Genomic DNA, 9,583 nt, shown 5'->3' on the forward strand with positions numbered 1-9,583 from the left:
TCTTCTCACATAGTGAGTGTAATGAAGTTTTTTATATTTAGTTGCATAACTTAGGGTTAAATTATAAATTTCTAAATTTTCTATCAACTAAAATATGATATTGTATACATAATCTTATAAATTTGTGTCATAGAATTTATTTTAATTATAAAGTTTATTTTAAGATAACATTATTATTTATTTATATAATTAAATAATAATTAATCTAAAAACAATAATAAGCCAATCACATTAAATATAAATGAAGAGGTAATTTTTTTTGAATTTATAAATATTAGTTATAAAATTAATTATATGAGTTTATTTATTTGAATAAGTAATATTTTTAATTTATAAATATAAATTTATTTTATTTATATAAATTAATAATCTATAAATTTTAAAATTTGTAAGATTATAAATTTAATATGATAAGAGTTAAATTAAATTATAATTATTAATCTTTTTTAATTTAAAATCAAATAAAATTTTAATAGTAAGACTCAAGATTTTGGAAGGATTCATAGCTAGCAAAACCAAAATTCTAATAAATTATTAAATGTAATATCAATAAAAGTTGAACTAATTTTTCAATAATATATTTATTATTTTCAAATAATTCATTGATTTATTTAAAATAGATATTTATAATCAAAATTGCTATTGAATTTTATATATTATTTTAAAATTTTAATATATATATATATATATATATATTATATATATATATTTTAAATATTTATATTTTCATGTTTAGCTCAAATACTGGAACACTTAATTATGGATAGTTATACACATAAAATGCCTTAAATTGTGATGACTATGTTAATTTTTATATTAAAATTTTTATATAATAATATAACTTTATAATTATAATTGAATATACCTAATTTAACCTTTTTTTAGTGAAAAATTACTAGACAATTTGTGGTTAATGTAGCTTGGTCATTTTTTTTAGAAGAGTAATAGGGGAATTTGATTGGAAACATTGACATCACCTTATTAGTTTGAAAAAGTGAGAAGAGAGAGAAAAAAATTATTTTAATTTTTTAGAGAATTAGATTACGTAATGTCAATCTCTCCTCTATTATCTTTCCGAAAATTCTCTTTTCTAATCATTTTTTATTAAGTTGAAGACACATTTTGAATAAAATAATAAGTTTGAGGCCTAATTTATCAAATTAATTTGGTATATTTTTTAATATATTGCATAAGTTCAAGAGCATGTGCAATTTGTATTCCGTTGTGTAGCAAAATTGAATTAATAAGAAAGTTTGTTAACATTCCAAGTAGTGACAAATTTAGTAAAGATTCAAACTTTTAAAATTAAATTAAAATTAAATTAATGGTTATTATGTATTTGGCTGAATTTCAAGTTAATCACAAATTCTCAAATATATCATCAGATTATTAATTTAGATAATATAATGTTTTCAAATATTTTACCTTAATTATATATACTATATATATATCTATTAATATATATAGTATATATATATAATATATATATATATCTTCTCTCCTTAAATTAGTAATATAGTCAAATGTATATTTTTTCGAATTAATATTCCTTATCCAAAAAAAATATAAATGATATTTATAGCGGTGAGTTAATACGATATATTAAAATTTGTAGTCATACTGTATATTGTACCGACATTTTTATTAAAAAAATAGTAGCTATATCGTACGAAATCTTGTTATATTAAATTGAATCGATATATAACCTATCAAAAAATATTATTTTAAATAGGAGAAAAATTACGAAAAAGTAAAACCTAAAAAAGTTAAGAGAGAATAAATAGTTCTCAAGAAATGAGTATTGAGATGAAGGAGTCTCAATTTCAAAAAAAATAAGAAATCTGTCAGACGAGTGAATACAATTTTATAAAATATAGTAAAATGAAAACTATGACTGAATTATTTATAATTCAAATTACATATTATATATAAAATTTTTAATTTATAAATAATATTTTGATATATACTAATATAGCACAATTTTGAAAAACTCATAATATTGATAATTTCAGTATTGGTAAGTATTTTTGATCCGATATTTTTAATTTACCAAAAATATCAATAATTTTTTTCCATGCATATTATTTATTGATATTGAAATTTTAGGCCAACAAAATAGTCAAACAATTAGAAATCTTGGGACAACACTCTAAAGTAAAAAATAAAATTCATTTATTTAATTCAAGTTTTAGGACAAACAAAATTATTATGCACATTCTTTTATCTAAAGAGTTCTTTTAGCCCTTTGAATAATGATCATGATTATAATTGTAAGAAATATATACATATTTAAATATATTATGTTATGAAATAAAAAATCAATAATTATAGAGGAATTTGATAACATGACCTTAATAATTTAGTTAAAAATTGCGTAAATGACCACTTCCTATTTTTCGGACAAAAATATTTTCCGTCCCGTGACACGAAGGCACACTCACAAATTAGGATTCCGTCGTTGCATCAAGTATTTTTGTCCGAAAAATTAAAAATAATAATTTGCACCACTATATTTTAGTGTCATTTCATCAAATTTCCCTAATTATGTATCTCATGGTTTGGGAAATTGGACTAATGACCCTAAAGATAGAGTCATTTGCGTCCGTGGTCAATGATAATAAAATTTGATCTGGTAACCACTTTATTTTTTTGGACGAAATTACCCTTTTCGCGTAACGCGAAGGAACTTCGCGTTTCGCGAAGTGAGACGCTGTGAAAAGTCCAGAATACCCTTACTATATAATATAACCCAGCCATCTTTTTTTCATTTCTTTTCTTCCCTTCTTCTCTTCCCTTCCCGCTTTTCTCCTCCTTCTCTCTAAAACTCGCCGGCGGCGGCGGTAAACGGCGGCGATACACTCAATGAGCTCCCACGACGAGCACAAGCACTGTAACACTTGGTAAATTTTATGTACTTAAAGTTTATTGTTATTCATTTATGCATTTTCGAATCACTGTGTTTGTTTAGGGTTTCATCTGATGATACTTCCCGTTTCGCGAAGTGCTTCCCGTTTCGCGAAGTACTTCCTGTCTCGCGTAGTACTTCCCGTTTCGCGAAGGGTTTTCCCGTTTCGCGAAGAGTTTCCATTTCACAGTATTAATTATCCCGTTTCTATTTTTCTTGTAGCCAAAGTTTTCGTTTTCTATAATGGAGAGTGAAAAGTTGATGCTAATGGAATATTGTATTTTGATGTCTCTTCAATCAAACATTGGATTTACCCCAAGTACTCGTTATGCTGAATTAATTGATAAACTCCATGAAAGACTTCATGTGCAGAAATCTACGTATGATTTAGTGCTGCAAGTGAAGTATGATATTCCGAATATCACAAATCCTAGACCCTTTTTTATTGAAGAAGATGAGGATTTGAACATATATTTATCACGCTTGATTTTGGGTCGAACTGTGTCACCATTGTGTGTCTCTGTAGTAGAGTAGTCACATTTACTAAATAAAAGATATCACTACTTACCTACCCAACTCAAGAATGTATTCTACCACAATTTACTCAGAAAATTGTACCAGAAGCTGTACCCTCGGATGTCTTTGTTGAAAGTAATGAAGCCGGAGATAACTCTTTGCCTCACATCCCACTTACTCAGGACTTGCATGCATCAATACTTACACCACATAGTGCGAGAAGAGCATCAACGGGTACACCTACTAGTGCAAGAAGATCATCATTGGGTACACCATGTAGTGCAAAAAGACCATCATTTGGTACACCATGCAGTGCAAGAAGATCATCATTTGGTACACCATCGACATACATATCACCGACAGACCCCTCATTTGCGTTGGCATTAACTATTGAAAACCGTATTGGAAGTCGGTGCCTTGTTTGAAAATAAAAAAGAACTACAACTGATGTTATATAAATATGCGATGACTAATCATTTGAATTCAAGGTGGAGAAGTCAAGAAAACATCTTTGGTATGTGAAATGTTTGGATGAGAAATGCAAGTGGAGATTGCGTGCCGTGAAAGATAAATTATCTGAGATGTTTGAGATGCGGAAATTCGACCAACAACACTCATGCTCAATTCTGTCGAGGCTAGAGAAAAAAAATGCAAACACCAGCATGGGTTATTGGGCAGTGCGTGAAGAGTAAGTACATGGACCATCACCATAATCACTTGCCTAAGAAAATAATTGAAGACATGCAGGAAACTTATGGGATAAATTTGACTTATAATAAGGCTTGGAGGGCTAGGGAAATGGCATTAGTGGCGGTGCGAGGAACGATAGAGGATTCATATGAAAAATTACCCTCATACCTTTACATGTTGGAGAAGCATAATCCTGGTACCATAACAGACATCCAAACAGACGAGATCGACCACTTCAAGTATATGTTCATGTCCCTAGGCCTCTCTATTAGGGGTTTCAAAGCCTTTTGTCGTCCCGTATTGTGTGTTGATGCCAATTTTCTTAAGCACAAGGTGGGAGGTCAACTATTGGTGGTTATTGCATTAGATGCTAATGAACAATTATATCATGTCGCATTCGGAGTTGTTGATTCAGAGAATAATAACTATTGGACTTATTTTATGCAAAAATTGAGAGAAGCAATTGGATTAGTTGATGATCTCGTCTTCGTATCCAATAGACACCCAAGCATCGCCAATGCCTTATGTGCTGTTTTTCCAGAAGCATACCACAGTGCGTGCACATATCACATAAAAATGAATATTAACGCGAAATTCAAAACTGATAATTGTCATATGGAGTTTGATATGGCCTCTCGTGCGTACACTATCCACGAATTTAATCGTTTTTTGACAAGATAAGGGTTAAAGATCATATGATTGCTGCCTATTTGGAAGAAATTGGATTTCAAAGATGGAGTAGAGCATTTTTCCCCGGTAAGCGATACAATCAACTAACAAGCAATTATGCTGAGAGTTTTAATAGTCAGAGAAGGGAAGCCAGAAAGTACCCCATTTCCTCAATGGCCGAGTATTTAAGATTGACAATACAAGGTTGGTTTAATGAGAGAAGAGAAAGAGCGTCCAACCACCGAGAAGTGTTATCTCCAACATATGAAAAGTTATTACGTGAGGGATTCGAGAAGGCTAGATTCTATACAGTATCATCGCTTAACCGATTCGAGTTTTATGTGCATGACAATGAGTCTCATTTTAAAGTCAATTTGAAAGACATGAACTGCACTTGTAGGGTATTTGAAGTTTCTGGTCTTCCTTGTACGCATGCAATGGCTGTTGCCCGTCACCGCACTTTGGTTTGTTATGACTTTTGTTCAAGGTATTATTCAGCTCACATGTTCAATCTATTTAACCAATTGTTTAATCGTTTTATTTTCCATTCTGACAGGTATTACACAACTGAATCTTGAATGAATGCATATGCGGAGACATGTTACCCTGCTGGTGATGAAGACGATTGGGATATTCCTGAAATGATCAAGGAACGCGTATGTCTAAAACCACCTGTCAAGGTTAAGAAAGGGCGCCCACAAACAAAGCGTAAGTCATCTCAAGGTGAGGTACGTAAGACTCCGAGACGATGCAGCTCATGTGCTGGACTAGGACATAATAGGGCCACATGCAAAGCAGTCATGCCTGCACCATCTACTGCAAAAGCATCATCATCTAAGCATCATGACTCATCTTCTCAACAACACGAGCCATCATCTCAACAATATGAGCCTTTAGATTGATTGTGATAAGTTGTATTATGTTTTGGATAAGTTGTATTATGTTTTGGATAAGTTGTTTTATGTTTTGGATAAGTGGTATTATGTTTGGGATAAGTTGTACTCGGATAAGTTTTAATCGGATAAGTTGTACTCTGTTTGTTGTATCTAGTTTATCTGTGTACTGATAAGTGCTTAGCGTTTCGTTAAGTGCTTAACATTTCGTTAAGTGCTTAGCGTTTCGTTAAGTGCTTACGTTTCGTTAAGTACTTATCGTTTCGTTAAGTACTTAGCATTTCGTTAAGTTAAAGTTAGTTTAAGTTAAAGTTAGTTTAAGTTAGTTACTTGGTATGATTTATGTACATTGAATTATATGTTCAATTATTTGGTATGTAAATATCAGACTACCAACCAACCAACCAGACTACATTAAAACTACAAATATTATAACATGAAATGTAACTTAAGTTCAAGTTCTATCCAAAAAGCAATACAAGATCAGAATACATAAGCACCAGTCAAGTTCTATCCAAAAATCAATAAAAGATTACAATACAAACTAAGGTTCTGTAATTTGATGAAATAACCGGACCGCCATCTTTTGTCTAAAAAACTCCATTTCATTGGAGGTCACCTTCTCTACACCTAAACCAGAAGTCAAGTATTCCATGTACATAAGCATAAATACACCACAATCCCCACTTTCTGCTGCTCTAAGGACTTCCCCTACTTTGGCGACTGCATTTTTGGCTGGGTGTGGCAACCTTTTATATGTCAGTTTTTGGAAATTAAACTTAGGATACCTTTGTAGCTCAGCATTAGTGGCTCCCATTGCATATATTCGTGGAATCATCTCACACAAAGGTCTCAGGTATGGATCGAGATTCCTATAAATACTCGAGTCGCAGTCATAAACGTCAATGTGATTCTCTTGTAGGCGAATGACGCACAATACCCAGTGCTTGTTGCCAATGTTCAAAGGCACGTAAATATCGTCTACTGATGTCCATTCTGGCATATCTCTATGGTCCCCACCCAGGAAGTATTGATCAAATACCTCTGTTATTATTGGATAATTTTCAGGATCTTTTTTAAAGTTCGGGTGCTCTCGCCTCATCAAATCTCCTAATAAGCAATCGCCTATTGATACTTTACAATGTTTATATGTCTTGGGATATTGCGCAATCCTTTTGCGCAACAAGTGGCAGAATGCGTCGACTTCCTGCAAAATGGGGGAACAGGCATTATATATCAAACACCTTATTCATAAGTTAAAGAATTATTATGAAATGCAAGACTTACAGGATCTTTAAGCCATGTGCACTTTGTTAGAACTTTAACAAACACTTCTTTGGTGCTTCGCAAGTAAACACAGTCTTTGTCTGATCATTGGTGGCTACATCTTTCAACCAATTCTGTAATTGAACCAACAGCTCATCATCAAATTTTTGAAGGGGATTGATAGTTAATGGATCATTCGTCTTTGACTGTTTTGACAAAGAAGGGTTGATGTAGTCTTCATCTTTCTTCTACTTCCTCACTCTTTTTTTTGGAACTACTCCTTTAGGTGGAGTGTTGTATAATTGGAAATCATCATCATCGTTCTCATACTTCGCATCCTTGACCTTATCCTTCCCATCCTTCGAATCCTTGGCATCATTCGAATCCTTCCCATCCTTCGAATCCTTGGAAACCTTCGAATCCTTGGCATTCTTCTCAACCTTGACCTTGACTTTATCCTTCCCATCCCTGGCATTCTTCTCAACCTTCTGAACCTTGACCTTATCCTTCTTTTTCTCAATTATTTCTTGCATCATATCGGAGAGCAACATCTCCCCACCATCCACCTTCACATCGGTCTCAATCTTACCACCATCCAATTTGACATCATTCTGAATCTCCCCACCATCCACCTTCACATTTTTCTCAGTCTCCTCTACCTTCACAACATCCACACTCTCCTCCACCTTTACCACACTCTCCTCCACCTTCAAAGCATCCACACTATCCTCCACCTTTACCACACTATCCTCCACATTCCCATCCTACAAAAATAGAACAACATTGTGGTCAGATTTTACTTCCCGAAATAACATTTGACTTCGCTAAGTAAAAATTACCTCAGTTTTATCCTCCACCTTCACAGCATCCATACTCTCCTCCACCTTCCCATCCTTCATCTCCATCTCATTCGTCTTCATCTCCTCCATATTCCCTTCCTACAAAAATAGAACAACAGTGTGGTCAGCGTTTACTTCCCGAAACAACATTTGACTTCGCTAAGTATAAATTACCTCAGTTTTATCCTCCACATTCACACTCTCCTCAACCTTCACAGCATCCATACTCTCCTCCTCCTTCCCATCCTTCATCTCCATCTCATTCGTCTTCATCTCCTCCACATTCCCTTCCTGCAAAAATAGAACAACAGTGTGGTCAGTTATGAACAACAAACGATAAGTACTTAACGAAACGATAAGTACTTAACGAAACGATAAGTACTTAACGAAACGATAAGTACTTAACGAAACGATAAGTACTTAACGAAACGATAAGTACTTAACGAAACGATAAGTTTCATTATCTTACCTCAGTCTTGCCCTTCTTGTTCAATTTTCTCTTCTTCTTCTTCTTCTTCTTCCTCTCCTCCTCCATATTATCTAATTTGCCTATTAACATGGCCATCCTTTGGTTGGATTTGGCTAATAACTGTTCGCACATACTAACAACCAACTTTTTAATATAAACCTTGTGATGTGTTTGAGTTTCTTCGTAAGCTGTTTTCATCTCTTTGAGCTCCTCCTTCACCTCTTTGATGAACTCCTTCTTCAGCGCTTTTACCTCCTCCTTCAGCTCTTCACATTTACATCCAACAGAAGATGTTGGAGGTAATCCAGGACTAGTAGCGGATGGGGGACTAGGAATGTTGGCAGGACTCGATTCACAAGCAAGCTTCCTCTTCAGGTTTACTGCCTCTTTGAGATTAACCACAGCCTTTCTCTTCCGGGTGTTTGGTTTGGAAGTAGGTTTTTCATGTTCATCCTCATGTTCACTTTCCTCTTCATCATAATCCTCCTTCACTAACTTCCCTTCTGTAAATCCCTCAAAAAATTCATCAGTTGACTCATCTATTTGTTCAAAGTCCTCACCACTGTATAACCTCTTCTCAATGGAAGACTCTTCCATCTTAGTCAGATCCGTTGTCTCCAGGGCAGACTTTATCTCGATCAAGGTGTTCTTCCTGTTGGAATGATAGACTAACAACCTTGGGCGTAGAGGATCATTAAGCTCATTCTTTCTGGCAAATTTAGGGACAAAGCCTTTGATGACCTCATATGTCCACACTTGAAATGCCAGTGCAAACCCATAAATGTTATAAGCAAAATGAGCATAAAGATTATCACTCATTTTCTTCTTCTTATAATATTTGTGACTGAGATGTCTCATGTTCTTGTTCAAACCCTTGAGGGTGGTTCTAAAGGTCACCTTCCCCCAAGGAAATCAGAGGAAACTTTCCTCGTCTTCGACCATGTGGAGGATTTTTGCAAATACCACCCTCCTTGGGTCAAATGAAAATAGGTACTGGCAAATTAGGCATACCAGCCCCATCTTCCATGCATCTTCCTTATCTCTGCATTTCAAAAAAGCAGTCTCCAACTCTTGCATTACTACACTCGTCTTCCCTTTAAAATATTTTACCGAGAGAGGTGGACAACCTCGGCATTGTTCTTCGTTCACCTCAGGAAACCTTCCAAAGTTTAGGCTCGTCACCAAGGCGTACTCTTTCATACCAAACACAAGTTGCTGCCCATTGATATTGAAAGTTATCTCCTTGGAGTTTGAGGTTACCCTCCTAAGCAACATGTGATGTACAATAGTTCCTGAGAACTGCAACACTGGCGCAGAGACTATATATCTGAATTGA

The sequence above is a fragment of the Impatiens glandulifera genome, chromosome 1 (genome assembly GCF_907164915.1).
Source record: "Impatiens glandulifera chromosome 1, dImpGla2.1, whole genome shotgun sequence".
In the NCBI taxonomy this organism is placed as follows: domain Eukaryota; kingdom Viridiplantae; phylum Streptophyta; class Magnoliopsida; order Ericales; family Balsaminaceae; genus Impatiens; species Impatiens glandulifera.